This window comes from Geotrypetes seraphini, chromosome 4 (assembly GCF_902459505.1).
Source record: "Geotrypetes seraphini chromosome 4, aGeoSer1.1, whole genome shotgun sequence".
In the NCBI taxonomy this organism is placed as follows: domain Eukaryota; kingdom Metazoa; phylum Chordata; class Amphibia; order Gymnophiona; family Dermophiidae; genus Geotrypetes; species Geotrypetes seraphini.
Window position 1 is genome coordinate 311620436 of NC_047087.1, and position 17121 is coordinate 311637556.

At 44.7% G+C, this 17121-nt stretch overlaps 1 protein-coding gene across 4 annotated transcripts in view; it reads left to right on the top strand.

Annotated features, from left to right (window-relative positions):
* Positions 1 to 17121, top strand: part of TDRD1 (tudor domain containing 1) — a 613801-nt gene that overhangs the window by 17980 nt on the left and 578700 nt on the right. For 2 of the 4 annotated variants that reach the window (XM_033943144.1, XM_033943148.1), the window contains exon 1: positions 6672 to 6802. The exons of 1 other annotated variant lie outside the window; for it this stretch is intronic. The gene's annotated coding sequence lies outside the window, so the exon portion shown is untranslated. Of the gene's footprint in view, positions 1 to 6671; positions 6803 to 6933; positions 7113 to 17121 lie in introns of those variants that run through there. One more of the 4 variants, XM_033943146.1, reaches the window with a different exon arrangement.

Genomic DNA, 17121 nt, shown 5'->3' on the forward strand with positions numbered 1-17121 from the left:
AGATCGCTCTGAAGAAAGGGATGTTACCAGTGGTGTGCCTTAAGGGTCTGTTCTTTTTAATATTTTTATAAGTGATACTGCTAAAGGGCTGTTGGGTAATATTTGCCTCTTTGTGGATGATACCAAAATTTGCAATAGACATCCCGGATGGTGTGAATAACATGAAGAAAGACCTGGTGAAGCTTGAAGAACAGTTTGAAATTTGGCAGCTAAAATTTAATGCAAAGAAATGCAAGGTCATGCATTTGGGCTGCAAAAACCCGAAGGAATGGTACAGTTTAGGGGGTGAAGAACTTATGTGCATGACAGAAGAGCTGTATTTATTTATTTTTATTTATTCAATTTTCTATACCATTCTCCCTAGAGAGCTCAGAACGGTTTACATTAATTTATTCAGGTACTCAAGGGTGTGATGATCTTAAGGTGGCCAAACAGGTTGAAAAGGTGATGGCAAAAGCTAGAATGATGATAGGGTGCATAGGAAGAGTTATGGTCAGTAGGGAAAAGGAGGTATTGATGCCCCTATATGAGACTCTGGTGAGATCTAATTTAGAATATTATGTACAAGTCTGGAGACCGCACCTTCAAAAAGATATATAAAGGATGGAGTCAGTCCAGAGGAAGGCTACTAAAATGGTGTGTGGTCTTCATCATGAGGCATATGGGGACAGACTTAAAGATTTCAATATGTATATTTCAGTGGCTTACCTAGCATATGTGACACCCGGGGCCCATCATTTTTTGACACTCCTCCCCCATCTATATGAAAAATATGATTTTTAGTAACAATCCACATATCGCACAACAAGAGTGTACCTAGGAAAAGGCAGCATCTTAAACACTGCTGTGAGCACTAGAACACCAACACATACATTGTAAAACTAAACAAGCCAGATCCTGCACAGTCAATTGATCCTGTACAGTTGATGCTATCAGAAAGCCATGTCCCTTTCATACACACAGACAGATACACCCTCTCCCAATATGGAATAATCACAAACTAAAAATAGAAATATGTAGACAAAAGTTAAACTGAACCGCCAAGAAACCAGACTCTGCATACAATGTAACACCACAACACCACAAAAACAGTAATACATGTCCTCTAATACTGTGCAAAATATAAAGACAGTAGATGTAAATTTGAAAAAACTGATACATAACAATCACCACTCCACTTTACAAATTAACAAATAAAAATAAAACAAATGAGAAATAAGAAAATACCATTTTATTGGACTAATCCCCATAAGCTCGGTCCCCATCCTCACAAACCACCTGATTCCATCCACACAAGCCTTGAATTGTTTTATATTGAACTTATTATATTAAAGTATAAAAAGAAACAATATTCTGTACAATTGTCAATTTCTAAATCAGCGTCTTCTCCCCACTCTCTCTTCCCCATTTCCCTTCAGCATCCTCAGCCCACTCTCTCTCCACTTTCCTTCAGCGCACGCACATAAAAACAAGCAAGTAATTTTATATCATTTTCATTCTATTCATTCATAGAAATTAAAATCTAAATAATGTCAGTCACGTAACAAAACATGATTTAACAAAAATAATTCCCTGCACATTCAAGCCTGCAAGGATTACTAGATTTTTTTCAGCAGCTCCCCTCCCTCCCTTCCCCTTACCTTCGTGGCCAAGTCAAAATGATCTACCAACAATAAAATTTTAAAAACACAAAGCACACTGTATGCAGAGAAAATGTTAATTATCATTTATATTCTGCGAGTTTTCAAAGAGGTCAAGGCAGATGACTTTATGCAATGTCACCTCAGTAACAACTATACAAAAATAGACAAATATACCCCCTCCCTTTTTACTAAACCGCAATAGCGTTTATTAGCGCAGGGAGCTGCGCTGAATGCCCCACGCTGCTCTCGACGCTCTAGGCTCCCTGCACTAAAAACCGCTATTGTGGTTTAGTAAAAGGGGGCCATAGTGCAAAATATAGACAGCATATATAAATTCTCAAAACGGACATATTTTGATCACTAAATTGAAAATAAAATCATTTTTCCTACCTTTGTTTGGTAATTTCATCAGTCTCTGGTTGCACTTTATTCTTCTGACTGTGCATCCAATATTTCTTCCCTTCTTTTAGTCTCCTGTATGCTTCCTCTCCTCCAAACCTCATTCCCTCCCCCAACTTTTTCTTTGTTTCATCCTGCCCCCCCTTCTTTCTTTCTCTCTCCATGCCCCCTTTCTTTCTGTATGTCTGTCTTTCTCTCTCTCTGTGCCCCATTTCTTTCATTCTTTCACCCTGCCCCTTTCTTTCTTTCTCTATGTCTGTCTCTGTCTCTCCGTGCCCCATTTCTTTCTTTTTCTCTCCCCATGCCCCCTTTCTTTCTCTATGTTTGTCTTTCTCTCTCTCTCTCCGTGCCCCGTTTCTTTATTTCTTTCACCCTGCACCCTTCTTTCTCTCTCCATGACCCCTTTCTTTCTCTGTCTGTGTTTCTCTCTCCGTGCCCCATTTCTTTCTTTAACCCTACCCCTTTCTTTATTTCTCTCTCCCCATGCCCCCTTTCTTTCTCTATGTTTGTCTTTCTCTCTCTCTCCGTGCCCCATTTCTTTCTTTCACCCTGCCCCCTTCTTTCTCTCTCCATGCCCCCTTTCTTTCTCTGTCTGTCTTTCTCTTTCTCTCCGTGCCCCATTTCTTTATTTCTTTCACCCTGCCCCCTTCTTTCTTTCTCTCTCCATGCCCCCTTTCTTTCTCTATGTCTGTCTTTCTCTCTCTCTCTACCCATGCCCCATTTTTTCTTTCTTTCTTTGTTTCACCCTGCCCCCTTTCTTTCTTTCTGTCTCCCTGTCTCCCCCCTTTCTTTCTTTCTCCCTGCCCTCCCCCATGCCACCACCATTGGGAAACATGCTGCTGCCACCGCTGCTGGGGAAAGGCTGCCACTGGCCATCGGGAACAGGCCGGCGTCAAGTTCGCCCTGCTTCTCTTCCCTGCGGGGCCGAGCAATTCTTGCCGCCCAATGTCAATTCTAACATCGGAGAGGACGTTCTGGGCTAGCCAGGCAGCGATTGGCTGGCCTAGAATGTCCTCTCCGACGTCAGAATTGACGTCGGGCGGCGAGAGTTGGTTGGCCCGCGGAGAAGAGAAGCAGAGAGGGAGAACTCGGCGCCAGCCTGTTCCTGATGGCCAATGGCAGCCTTTCCCCGGCGGCAGCCTATTCCCTGGTGGGTAGCCAGCTGTGCACTCCCTTGGGGCGTGCACCCGGGGCAGATCGCCCCCCCCCCGCCTTCCCCCCTTGGTACGCCACTGGAATATTTTGGAGGAAAGGAGGGAGAAGGGAGATATGATAGAGACATTTAAATACCTATGTGGCATAAATAAATGTGCATGGGTCGAATCTCTTTCATTTGAAAGGAAGCTCTGGAATGAGAGGGTATAGTTGGATGAAGTGAAGGGGTGATAGGCTCCGGAGTAAACTAAAGAAGTACTTTTTTACAGAAAGGGTGGTAGATGCGTGGAACAGTCTCCTGGAAGAGGTGGTGGAGACAGAGACTGTGTCTGAATTCAAGAAAGCCTGGGACAGGCATGTGGGATCTCTTAAAGGGAGGAAGAAATAATGGTTATTGCAGATGGGCAGACTGGATGGGCCATTTGGCTATGACCATATGTCCTGTTTTTAGATTACCTGTCCCGTTGTCCCCATGCACAGCTTCGGTACGCTCTTTCTAAAATGGGACATTTCTGTGTCCCAAAGCTGTGCATGGGGTCAACGGGACAGGTGACCTAAAGGCAACGCTTCTCTCTGCTTTGCTGACACAGTAACAGATCAGGTGTGTGCAGCAGTGACTGCACAAGCTTTCGCCCCCCCCCCCCCCCCGCGTCAATTCTGACGTCAGAGAGGAAGTTCCGAGCCAGCCAGGTAGAAATTGGCTGGTCCGGAACTTCCTCTCCGACATCAGAATTGACGTGGGTGGGATGGAGGGTAAGGTTGTGCAGTCGCTGCTGCATGCAGCTGATCTGTTTCTGCGTCAGCGGCTTGGGGATGGGTGGGCAGGGAGAGAGAAAGAGAGAAAAGGGGGGCAGGAAGACAGAAAGGATCCACAGGGGGTCTGGTCTCTAGAGCTGCACAACAAGGATTACAGCAATAATGGTTTTCTGTTCAGCTTCATGCTGCAGCTTTATGGAAGAGGAAAACATGATGGCCAGAAAGATAAGCTCTGTAGTTAGCAAGTATTTAAGGTGGACAGTGGAGGGTGCATGTTAGGAATGTCAGGAAAGAAAGGGGGTGGGGGGCAGGGAGAGAGAAAGAAAGAAAGGATGCACTGTCAGAAGGAAATGCAACCAGAGACTCATGAAATCACCAGACAACAAAGGTAGGAAAAATGATTTTATTTTAAATTTAATGATCATAATGTGTCAGTATTGAGAATTTATATCTGCTGTCTTTATTTTGCACTATATTTAACGGGATCTGGAGGTCCGGGGAGGTCCTGTGTGTGCTCTGTCCCATTTAGAGAGAGAGAGAGAGAAAAACAAAGGTCACAGCATTACATTTGGACTTTATCTGCCATTATTTTTTTTTTCAAGATGGCGCCGAGTTAGGTTGCTGTTATAGTACCTCCCGCCGTTTTCTTTGTTTATGTTTATGTTTTTTGTTTCTTTTATTATTTAATTTGGTTTTATTATCTACATTTACACTCCTGTAATATTTTTTTCTAAGTTTTTTTTTCATTTTTGATTGATCTTGTTTTAAATTTGGAGACTACTGTCTTTTCTTGGCGGTTTGGCCCGCATGCAGCGGTCTTGGGGCCCTTCTCCAGTGGTTGGGGTCGGAGGTCGGCATTGGGGTGCTTGCAGTGGATCCAGCGAGGACAGTCGGGGAGACCCGGGATGCACGGCTCGGCAGGCCGGGTTTGGCAGTAGAGAGAGGAGAGGACATGTCAGTTGCCGGCGATCCCAGCGGCGTGGACTCCACCAGGGGGGAGGCGGCGCCCAATCGTCATTGCCTTTTGAGTGCTGTAACGGACAGCACGGCATTTGTGGTTATTTTTGTTGGGCATTGTTGGGGCAGGTCACGTCGGTGAGGATGACCGAGTTGGAGCTGAAGGATGCGGGCAAGGAGATGCTCCCGGCACAGTTGCTCACCCAGCCCCTCCACCCCATCATCGCTGTCACCCCCGTTGCTGGGGAAAAGCCGGCAGCCGACTCGGCGCTCGCCCGCCGCTGGCGGTGCCCGGCCCGGACACCAGCCTGGCTCTGCTGAGCAGCGTCAACCCAGAGAAGGCGCTGCAGCCGCCAGCTTCGGCCATGAAGAGGAGCGACCCCCATGACCACCACCGCCATCGCGAGGGGGAGGCCATGGTTGGCCCGGATGGCACGGTCGTCGTGGCACCCCGCACGGTCAGAGAAGCGCGGTGCCTGTCTAGAAATGAGACAGATTCATCGAATTTGGCATGCAGGAGGAGGGTGTGAATATCTCAGACGAGTTGAGAACCGGAGACACTGGATCTGGGGCTTCTGGTATGCTGACTAGGATCGGATGACACCTGGAGAAGTTTGGCAGCCAAAGCAGTGAAGTCATTTCAAGCTGGATTTCAGTCTTGACTGTTTTGATTTTATTTTCACTTTCTTTTTAGTTTATGATATATTTTTTAATCTCATTCATTGTTTTGCCACTTGTTTTGTTTTTATTTTATCATTTAAATTTCCTCAGAATTATATTGTTTCAACGGTTCTCCCTTCTGCATCTATTCCTATCTCCTCTCTTTTCAACCTTTCAAAGTCCTTTAGATCATTGTAGTCTTATTAGAATGTTTATTTTCTTATTTTTCTCCTCTATCTCTATTTTTATTTCTTTATTACTCTACTAATTGTAATTTTTCCAGGTACTTTAGTTAGATTGTGAGCCTTTGGGACAGTAAGGGAATTTCTAAGTACCTATCTTACTTATAATTTTAATGCACCCTAATGTATATTTTCTGTAAACCGCTTAGAACCTAACGGAATTAGCAGTATATAAGAAATAAATTACATTACATTACATTATGTTTCTAGGACGGTAGACATAGGAGTAACATCAGAAAATACTTTTTTTATGGAGAGGATGGTGGATTCTACCTTCTTAGTAGATTTGGTGGAGACAAAAAAAAAATGCATGAGATAGATACAAAGAATTTCACACACACACACATAAAAAGGAACTGGTGGAATCTTAACATATATCTACCCTCATTTCAATACCACCCAGAAACACATTTGTTTTAACACAGATTTTAATCAACACACTATAAACGCCGGTCCTCGAGAGCCGTATTCCAGTCAGGTTTTCAGGATTTCCCCAATGAATATGCATGAGATCTATTTGCATGCACTGCTTTCAATGCATATTCATTGGAGAAATCCTGAAAACCCGACTGGAATACGGCTCTCGAGGACCGGAGTTCCCTACCCCTGCTATAAATGGAAGTAAACTCATCACAAAGGGGAACAAAAAAAGCATCAGAACACACTTTGGAACTCCTATTCTCACAAGTTTAAAATGTCTCCTCGTATCAATTAAAAAAAAACACCCTTCTCTTAATTTCTTGTAATAAACGGTAAACTCAATCTCTTCCCCCCCCAACCCCTCCCTGTTTGTGTAGAACTTCACTGTGAATCTATATTTGACACGGACAAACCCTCTCCCTCCCCCACCCTAGGGCGGCGGAAGCTCCCGGAAGTCACGTGATTCCAAGCTGCGGGAGCGCGTGGAGATTGTCGTCCGCGCGACCTGCACGTGTGGTACGCAGCAGGAGGAGCTGGGGACACAAGGTTCTGCGGCCTACGTGGTTATCCGTAAGTGGGAACGAACATTCGAACTCCTCCCTCCCCCTCCCCTTCCCAGCTCGCGACTTGCGCGTGCCGTCCCCTGCCTAGGGCAAGATAAGAGCGAAGCGAGCCGGCCGCTCCGCGCGGGCAGTCATTGACTGGAGCGTAACGTACGCTAGCGCTCGCGGGCAGCTGCCTCCTCGGACGGTTTGGTGGGGGGCCGCGAGCAGGTTCTCTTCGATGTTTTGGCCCATACGGGAGCGACAACTGCGGAGCCTTCTCTCCTGCTGCCGAGTACATTCCATCCCCTACTGGACGGGGTGATTTTAGAACAAAAGTAAATATATATATATATACACCAGACCAATCCTTCGGAAAGATAGGAGGTAGGAGGGGAGGGGAGGGGAGGGGAGGGGAGGGGAGGGGAGGGGACGACGACCACGGGGTCAATTCTGGTTTAAATGTACAGTACTTGGAATTTTTTGCAAAAGAAACTAGGCTAAATTTATTTCTAACACCTTAATTTTTAAACTGCCCACTTCCTTGTGAATCTTCCCCCCCCCAAAAAAAAAGTGAAAAATGGGTGAGGTGTATTTTTTTTTGGGGGGGGGGGATCCTACACCAGTAAGTTTGCCAGACTATTTCTACCTATTACTATTTCTTACCAGCGCTGTACACCAAACATGGAATAGACCAGTGGTCTCAAACTCGCAGCCCGCCAGGTACTATTTTGAGGCCCTGGGTATGTTTATCATAATCACACAAGTAAAATAAAACTGTTTCTTGATCATATGTCTCTTTAGCTATAAATGACAATATTATTATTAAGATTTAGCCAAAAGGAAAGATTTATATGTTATATAACATTTTATTTAAGGAATCAAACAAATATACAACAATATGATACAAAAAGACATTCTTTACAATCAAATTCACAATAAAACATTTGCATAAACATTTTATCATTCCTCCAAAATATATTTTTTTAATATATCTTAACCACTTTCTTTGCAGTTGAATTCATGGCAAAACACCGCCTAACTGTGCTCAAAAATGCCACAAATCAACCGTGCCCAACCAAAACTCCCACAACTCCAAACAAAATCCACGAACAAGTCCCGTTCAAAAATCCATTCCGAAGGAATGACAAACATCCACCAGAAGTCAACATGGTCAATTCACTTTATAACACTTTATTGAAGAAATGCAATAGATACATAATAATATAACACAGTAAAATAGTCATTACATTTAAATTGACCATATTAACCTACAATAAATGTTCATCATTCCTTCAAAACAAATCCTTCAAACAGGACCCATTCATACATCCTGTCCAGAACCATAGGAGTTCGCTTGACCACAACCAACCTACAACACTCTTGAACCCAATCAAACAATGTTCTACCATGAATTCAACTGCAAAGAACATCCTCCTACATCACATTTTTCATTTGCATAAACATTTTATCATTCCTTCAACATATATTTTAATATATCTAAACTATTTTTCCCTATATCCCCTCTTATTACTTCATATATATATATATATATCAAAATCATTCAAATTTCCCTCCCTATCCTAGAATGAAAGATGACATAAAACATCAAATAATTAATATATAAAAAAAAATTAATTTTTATATCTAATATAAAGTATTAAGAATCAAACTTCTTGCTTTCGAGGATAATTTTTGTATATAAGGATCCCAGATTTTTAAAAATAATCGTGTTCTTTTAGGAAATTTACGAACCTCAAAAACCTCAAATAAAATTAAATGATGGAATTGATTCCTCCAATGCCAATAATTTGGAGGATCTTTTTGTAACCAATATTGTAATATGCATTTATGACCAATCATACATGCTTTTTGAAAAAGAATACATCTTTCATGTCCAAAAACCCCTCAAGCTGCTGCCTTGCCAAACAACACACCTTTTGGAGATTCAACCAATTGACAATTCCATAATGACCCCAAAAATAATAGGATGGCAGACCAGAAAGATTTGATCAGATGACATTTCCAAAACGCATGAGACAAAGTATTGGAATCCTTCTCACATTTGATACAAATAGAAGAATTTACTAATCCTGCATGAAATGCTTGTACTTGTGAAAAAAATGCCCTATGTAAAACTCTATATGTACATTCTCTCCAAATATATCCTGTAATAATTTTAGGCAAACGATGAATAGCTTGACTGAAATCTTGAAGTGTTAATTGAATTCCCATTTTATCACTCCATTTTTGTATAATATTGTCATATGTTCTATCTGGAATCAAACTCCACCACAATTTATGTAATAAAGATACCGAAATAGGAATATCATTACATTGGTTAAAAAAATTTAAAATCTTATCGTGTACACCCAATGAAATCCCCCCTCTTATGATTTGATTTATATAATGTTGTACTTGCATATATCCATACAATGCCCCTGGACCACTTCCAACAATTAAGGAAAGTTCTGGAAATCTACACAATCTCCCAGACTCATCTAAAAGCTGAGCAATAAATCTAATCCCTTTATTTGCCCAATGTCTAAAAGTAACATTAGTCATACCCGGAGAAAAATCACTATTTCCTTGAATAGGCAAAAAATCAGTAACAATTTGATGATATTCCAAAAATTTCAATAATTTATTCCATACTAATCTTAATGGAATCAAAATAGAATTTCCTTTTAAATAATCTGGTAATCTTGACATTGGTACTTGAATCAAAAATAATAAATGATAAGGTTGAAAAAATGCTTTTTCATATGACAAAGGGGTAAATGAATCATCCTCTAGAACCCAATCCCTTATATGTCGTAATAAACAAGCCCAATTATAAATACGAATATCTGGAAACCCTAAACCTCCTTTTATACCCGGACCCAATAAAAAATCAAAAGACAATTTAGGTTTTTTAGCTGCCCAACAAAATTTTATACTTAAAGTTTTTAATTTCTGCCAATCACCATTCAATACCAAAGGGATCATCTGGAATACATATAACCATTTTGGAAAAATTATCATTTTAAATAAAGCAATCCTACCCCCCAAAGATAAAGGTAAATTGTGCCATTTTTGTAATTTTAGTGTAGTATAATTAAGCAAAGTTGGAATATTTACCTCATATAACCATTTAGGATTCCCCGGCAAATAAATACCTAAATATTTAAAATACTTTTCTGTCCACTTTAAAGGAAAATCTGGACCCCATTCTCTATTTAATTTATCATTGGTCGCTAATGCTTCAGATTTATCCATATTTAATTTAAAGGAAAGATTTATAAACTATAAAGAGTTTTTACCTCATGCAAAATTGTCATTATCCCAGGACAAGCAGGCAGCATATTCCCACACATGGGTGACGTCACCGACGGAGCCCCGCAGCGGACAGCCTCAAAAGCAAACTTGCTTGAAGATCTCGAGCTTTTGAGTGCTGCATTGCGCATGCGCGCTTGCCTTCCCGCCCGAACTAGGGGGCGCATCTCCTGTGAGGATCCTCAGTTCAACGTTTTCCGTGGAGCTGAGAAGACTTGTCGACTTGGTTCCCGTAGCGTTGTGCCTTCTCTTCACCGCGGCTGAGTACTCTTTGTTGTTTTCGGTCGCTGTGTTCTCGTTCTTTTCTTTTCTTTCAAAAAAAAAAAATTTTAATTCCTTTTGTGTTTTATTGTCGTCGGGTTGGGAGATTGAGGCCTAGGCCTCTCTTCCTCGTTCTCGACACGGACTTTGTCCTATCTATGTCCCGGCCTGTTACCGGGTTTAAAAGGTGTTATCAGTGCGGCAGGACTATCTCCATCACTGATCCCCATAGTCGGTGTATGATCTGTCTCGGGTCGACTCATCGCCCGGAAGATTGTCTTCGCTGCCTCACTCTTCAACCTCGTGCCTTTAAGCACCGCTGCGACAGGTTCTTAGAACTTTTTCCTCGAATGGAGCCTGAAAAAGCTATGGCCTCGGTCGAGGCAGCTGTTAAGCCCTCGACTTCGGGACAATCCTCGAGTGCTAAGACCTCGACCTCGCCTCCTCGACAGGCCTCGGCCTCGAAGGCCTCGGCGGTGTCCTCGAAGCCTGGATTAGGGGGTAAGTCTCCTGCTTCCTTTTCAGGTACCATCCCTAAGAAACCGACAGAGTCTGCGTCTACGCAACCTGGGGCTCCAGGTTCGACTCCGTCTTCTCGACCATCTCCAAAACGTGCTTCCAAGTCCAGGGAATACTCTCATTCGAGGTCGCCCTCCTTGGAACGCACGAGACCACCTGTGACTCCGAGTCCCTTGGTCTCCGTCCCCATGTTTGATGACATGCTTAAGTCAATTTTGACTACGCAGATTTCCTCGATAGTGGCTCAGTTGGTCCCGGCCTCGACTCTGTCTTCGCAACTCCAGCCTGAGCAGCAGTCTGCACCTCGTCGACGGTCTCCTCGTCGCAGGTCTCGATCTAAGGTTTCCTCGTCGGATTCCTCTCCTGAACGGATTTCTAAACTATCGTTGCCTCGATGGAAGCATTGGTCTCGGTCTTCGAAGCTCACTCCCTCGAAGAGCTCGAGGCCTTCGGATCTCACTTCGAAAATTGTGCCTCGCTCTCACAGTACCGTTGCCTCTTCGGTTTCATCGAGGCATTCGAGGTCGAGGACTCCGCCTTCGAGGCGTTTATCTCGGGATCGATCTCCTCTGGCTAAACCTCGCACTCTGCGCACCTCTCCATCTCGGAGTCTTAAGCGGAAGCATTCAGCCACTCCTCCTCTGACTGGCAGTGGAGCATCCTCCATCACTTTGCACCTTGAATCGGAGCCAGTCTCTCAATATTCGTGCGAGGCTTCTCCATCGTTTTCAGTGACGCCTCATTCTCGTTCTGCCTCCCCTGAGGAAGCCTCGACTTCAAAGTCTTCTTCGTTTGCAAAATTTGTTTTCGACATGGGGCAGGCACTTAACATCGACTTGCATTCCGATTCTAAGTACACGCCCGAATATTTGGCAGATATGGAGCTTTCCCATCCTCCTAAGGAGACTTTGCGTCTGCCCATGACACCGGTGCTGAAGCAGACTTTCCTGCGGAATATGGAGACTCCTTATTCTGTGACAGCGATCCCCTCGAAGTTGGAGTCTCGGTATCGCACTGTTCCCTGCAAAGGTTTCGAGAAATCACAACTTTCTCATCAGTCTCTAGTGGTGGAATCGTCCCTGAAGAAGGCTCATCCTTCTAAGGTGTCTGCAACAGTCCCACCGGGGCGCGAAGGGCGCACTATGGACAAGTTTGGGCGCAGACTTTATCAAAATTCGATGATGACAAATCGAATTTTGAATTACAACTATGTCTTTACTTCATATTTTAATTATTTTTTGAAGCAGTTGTCATCCTTTTGCCCAGACTGGCCCAGAGAACGCCTTTCTGAATATAAACATATTATTCAGTCTCTCTCAATTGCGTCTCTTCATGTTGCAGGCATCTTATGATGCTTTTGAGCTTTCTTCCAGGGTCTCGGCATTTGCAGTGGCCATGCGACGTCTTGCATGGCTCAGAATAGTGGATATGGATCCCAACTTACAGGATCGTTTAGCGAACCTGCCGTGCCTAGGTTCTGAGCTTTTTGATGACTCGATTGAGGCGGCTACTAAAAGGCTCTCTGAGCATGAACGCTCCTTCGCCTCTCTTCTTCGTCCAAAACCAAAGCCTTCTGCGACTAGAGCTTACAAACCTCCAGCTCGTCGCTACCCGATGAAGTCCACGCCGGCTTTCTCTAGGCCTTCACCTAGACGGCCCCAGCAACAACGTCCTCAAAAGTCCCAGGCGCCTGCTCCAACCAAAACAGCTCCGTCTTTTTGATGCTCAGTGGTGAGCATTCCAACCTCTTTGCATCCAAACTCCTCCCTACCCATCGGAGGTCGCCTTTCCCTTTTTACATCTGTCTGGGAAACCATTACATCGGACCTTTGGGTCCTCACGGTCATCCGCGAGGGATACTCTCTACGCCTACTTCAGGTGCCTCCAGATCACCCTCCAGGAGAGTGTCTTTCCAGTTCCTCGCAACTCCCCCTTCTTCTTCAGGAGGCTCAGGCGCTTCTTCGCCTTCGAGCGGTAGAGGAGATTCCTCCTTCCGAACACAATCTGGGGTTTTACTCCAGATACTTCCTAGTTCCAAAGAAGACGGGGGATTTGCGACCCATTCTGGATCTCCGAGCTCTCAACAAATTTCTAGTCAAAGAGAAATTTCGCATGCTCTCTCTTCCGATTTTGTACTCCCTCATGGATCAGGGAGATTGGATGTGCTCACTGGACCTCAAAGAGGCTTATACTCAAATTCCTATCCATCCAAATTTTCGCAAATATCTCCGGTTCAAGGTGGGGAACCTTCATCTTCAATACAGGGTTCTTCCGTTTGGCTTGGCAACCTCTCCCCGGGTCTTCACCAAGTGTCTAGTCGTGGTAGCCGTGGCCCTTCGTGCTCGGGGACTTCAAGTTTTTCCTTACCTCAACGATTGGCTTATCAAAGCTCCTTCTCTTCCAGAGGTTACTCAAGCGACCCTTCAGACTATTTCTTTTCTTCAAAGTCTGGGGTTCCATATCAACTTTCCCAAATCTCAGTTGGTTCCAACTCAATCGATCCAATTTATTGGCGCCGTGTTGGATTCTGTTCGCATGAGAGCTTTCCTTCCCCTCAATCATCAGGACACTCTCTTGCGCCTTTGTCATCACGTAACTTCCCTATCGACTCTCACGGCTCGACAAATGATGGTCCTTCTGGGACATATGGCATCTACGGTGCATGTGACTCCCTTTGCAAGACTCCACCTTCGCATTCCTCAGTGGACTCTGGCGTCCCAGTGGCAACAAGCCCTAGATCCGCCTTCTCGTCATATAGCGGTGACGCCTTCATTGAAGTACTCTCTCCGCTGGTGGATGCTCTCTTCCAATCTTTCCAGAGGTTTGCAGTTTCACCACCTTCCTCATCAGAAAGTTCTCACGACAGATTCGTCCGAGTACGCATGGGGAGCCCACGTAGATGGTCTCCGTACGCAAGGGTTATGGACCGCCACAGATCGTCGATGTCACATCAATCTGTTGGAACTCAGAGCGATATTTCTTGCTCTCAAAGCTTTTCTTCACCTCCTTCACGACCAAGTAGTCCTTGTTCGGACGGACAATCAAGTAGCGATGTATTATGTCAACAAACAGGGCGGGACGGGTTCCCACTCCCTTTGTCAGGAAGCTCTGAGGTTGTGGCATTGGGCGATTTCTCACAACATCCTTCTTCGCGCTGTTTATATTCAGGGCCTTCAGAATTGCCTTGCAGACAGATTGAGTCGTCTGCTTCAGCCTCACGAATGGACGCTCAACTCCCCCACACTTCGTCAAGTATTCGTTCGATGGGGGATTCCTCGGGTGGATCTCTTTGCGTCACCCAGCAACTTCAAACTACCTCTGTTTTGTTCCCGCATTTTCTCGCCTCTTCGTCTCGAGGCGGATGCTTTTCTGGATTGGAGGGGTCAGTTCCTCTACGCCTTTCCTCCTTTCCCTCTGATTCTCAAAACCCTTGTCAAGCTGAAGTCGGACCATGCCACGATGATTCTTATAGCGCCTCGGTGGCCCCGACAACCTTGGTTCTCTCTTCTTCTTCAACTCAGCATCACGGAACCTCTTCTTCTGCCAGTTTTTCCTTCTCTGCTCACTCAGATTCAGGGGTCTTTACTTCATCCCAACCTGCAGTCTCTTCACTTGACAGCATGGTTCCTTTCTACTTGACAGATTCTGCTAAATTTTCTCAGTCTGTTCAGGATGTATTTCTGGCTTCCAGAAAACCGTCCACTCGTCAATGTTATGGTCAAAAGTGGACCAGATTCTCGACTTGGTGTTCCACTCATAGTCTTCAGCCAAAATCTTCTCCTTTGGCTTCCGTTCTGGATTATTTGCTTCATTTATCTCAGTCAGGTCTTCAATCCACATCTATTAGAGTTCATCTTAGTGCAATTGCTTTTCATCAGCCTTTGGATGGAAAACCGCTCTCGACACACCCTCTGGTTTCTCGTTTTATGAAAGGCCTTTTTAATCTCCATCCACCTGTCAAACCGCCTCCTGTTGTATGGGATCTTAATGTTGTTCTGGCTCAACTGATGAAACCTCCTTTTGAACCTATTGACTTGGCTCATTTTAAATATCTTACTTGGAAAACTATTTTCTTGATTGCCCTCACTTCAGCTCGTCGAGTTAGTGAGTTGCAAGCTTTGATCTCGGACCCGCCTTTCACAGTTTTTCACCATGATAAGGTGGTTCTCCGTACACATCCCAAATTCTTACCTAAAGTAGTGTCTGATTTTCATATCAATCAATCTATTGTGCTACCGGTATTTTTTCCTAAGCCGCATTCTCACCCTGGTGAGGCGTCACTGCATACTTTGGACTGTAAACGTGCGTTGGCATTTTATCTTCAACGTACTCAACCTCACAGAACTTCTCCTCAACTTTTCATTTCTTTTGACCCAAATAGATTAGGTCATCCCGTCTCGAAGCGCACCATCTCCAACTGGATGGCTGCTTGCGTTTCTTTCTGCTATGCTCAGGCTGGTCTTCCTCTACAGGGTCGAGTGACGGGCCACAAAGTTAGAGCTATGGCGGCTTCTGTCGCTTTCCTCAGATCAACTCCTATTGAGGAAATTTGCAAGGCTGCCACTTGGTCCTCGGTTCATACTTTCACCTCTCATTACTGTCTGGATACTTTATCCAGGAGGGATGGCCATTTTGGCCAATCTGTTTTGCAAAATCTTTTTTCGTAAATTGCCAACTTCCCTCCCCCCTTTTTTTTTTACTTAGCTTGGAGGTCACCCATGTGTGGGAATATGCTGCCTGCTTGTCCTGGGATAAAGCACAGTTACTTACCGTAACAGGTGTTATCCAGGGACAGCAGGCAGATATTCCCACAACCCTCCCACCTCCCCTGGTTGGCTTCTTAGCTTGGTATCTGAACTGAGGATCCTCACAGGAGATGCGCCCCCTAGTTCGGGCGGGAAGACACGCGCGCATGCGCGATGCAGCACTCGAAAGCTCGAGATCTTCAAGCAAGTTTGCTTTCGAGGCTGTCCGCTGCGGGGCTCCGTTGGTGACGTCACCCATGTGTGGGAATATCTGCCTGCTGTCCCTGGATAACACCTGTTACGGTAAGTAACTGTGCTTTTCTTTCATAAGACATTAACTATTTTTTTTCTGAGGCCCTCCAAGTACCGACAAATCCAAAATGTGGCCCTGCAAAGGGAATGAGTTGGAGACCACTGGAATAGACGGTCCCTGCTTGAATGAGCTTACAATCTAGTTATGAAGGCAAACTGGACAAAAAGGTGCATCTGTACACATTGATCAGATAGGGAATTACAGAGGGAAGGCAAGATGGGTGCTACCAGATAGGTTAGAGTTAGGAATTGAAAGCAGCTTGGAAGAAGTGGATTTCAGTAGTGCCAGAGAGGGAGCTTGACGGCAATTTGTTCCAATAAGACTCTTCACCTTTGTGTATCCTCCAAGCTTTGCCTCGCCCCAGCATTGTACCTCCTGAGGAACACACTACCTTATTTATTTCTCCTACATACTTCACACTTGGTCTCTTTGGGCTAAATGCACTAAAGTCGGTGATGGTCACTAAACCTGTTTTCACAGCTTTAGCAATGAACACTGTTACCGACCCAATGCACAAAATGTCCCACCGTGTCTTTTTCCTTTAGATCACCCATTTTCCAATCTGGCTGTGCAAATTAGCAAAAACCCCATGCAAAATTGCCAAGCAATTGATGCCCTAACATTGCTTGGCTATTCCAAATGGGGTTTTAGCAATTGTAGGAACCGACTGAGCTAGAAAAAAAATAACAGGCAGACCTGTTGGTAACTAGGTCTGCCTGGTTTTTTTTGTTTGTTTGTTTTGCTTTTTTCATTTCTTTTTCAATGGCACAGATATTTTGTGTGTGTTAGACAGGCAAAATATCTGTCCCATTATAAAAAAAGAGAGAAAATAAGTCCCCCACTACCGATGATGACCCTTCCTGATGACCCCTGACAAATGTGCCCCCCTAACCAGGCACCTCCAAGCCACTCTCCCCCCTCCCCTTGAGCCCAAAACAAATGGCAGGAGGGATGCCCACTCCCTCCTGCTATCTTGGTAACACACCTGTGGCAAAACTGCAGGACGGATGCCCACTCCCTCCTGCCACAAAGGCACCCTGGGCCAATCTACCCCCTATCCCTCCTGAAAAAAAGGCAGGAGGAATGCCCACTCCCTCCTGCCACCTAAGACCCCCCCTTAAGCCCCCCTCAAGCCCCCCATACCTTTTAAGTTGGGAGCAGGAGGGGTGCTCAGTCCCTCCTCCAATGCTGCCA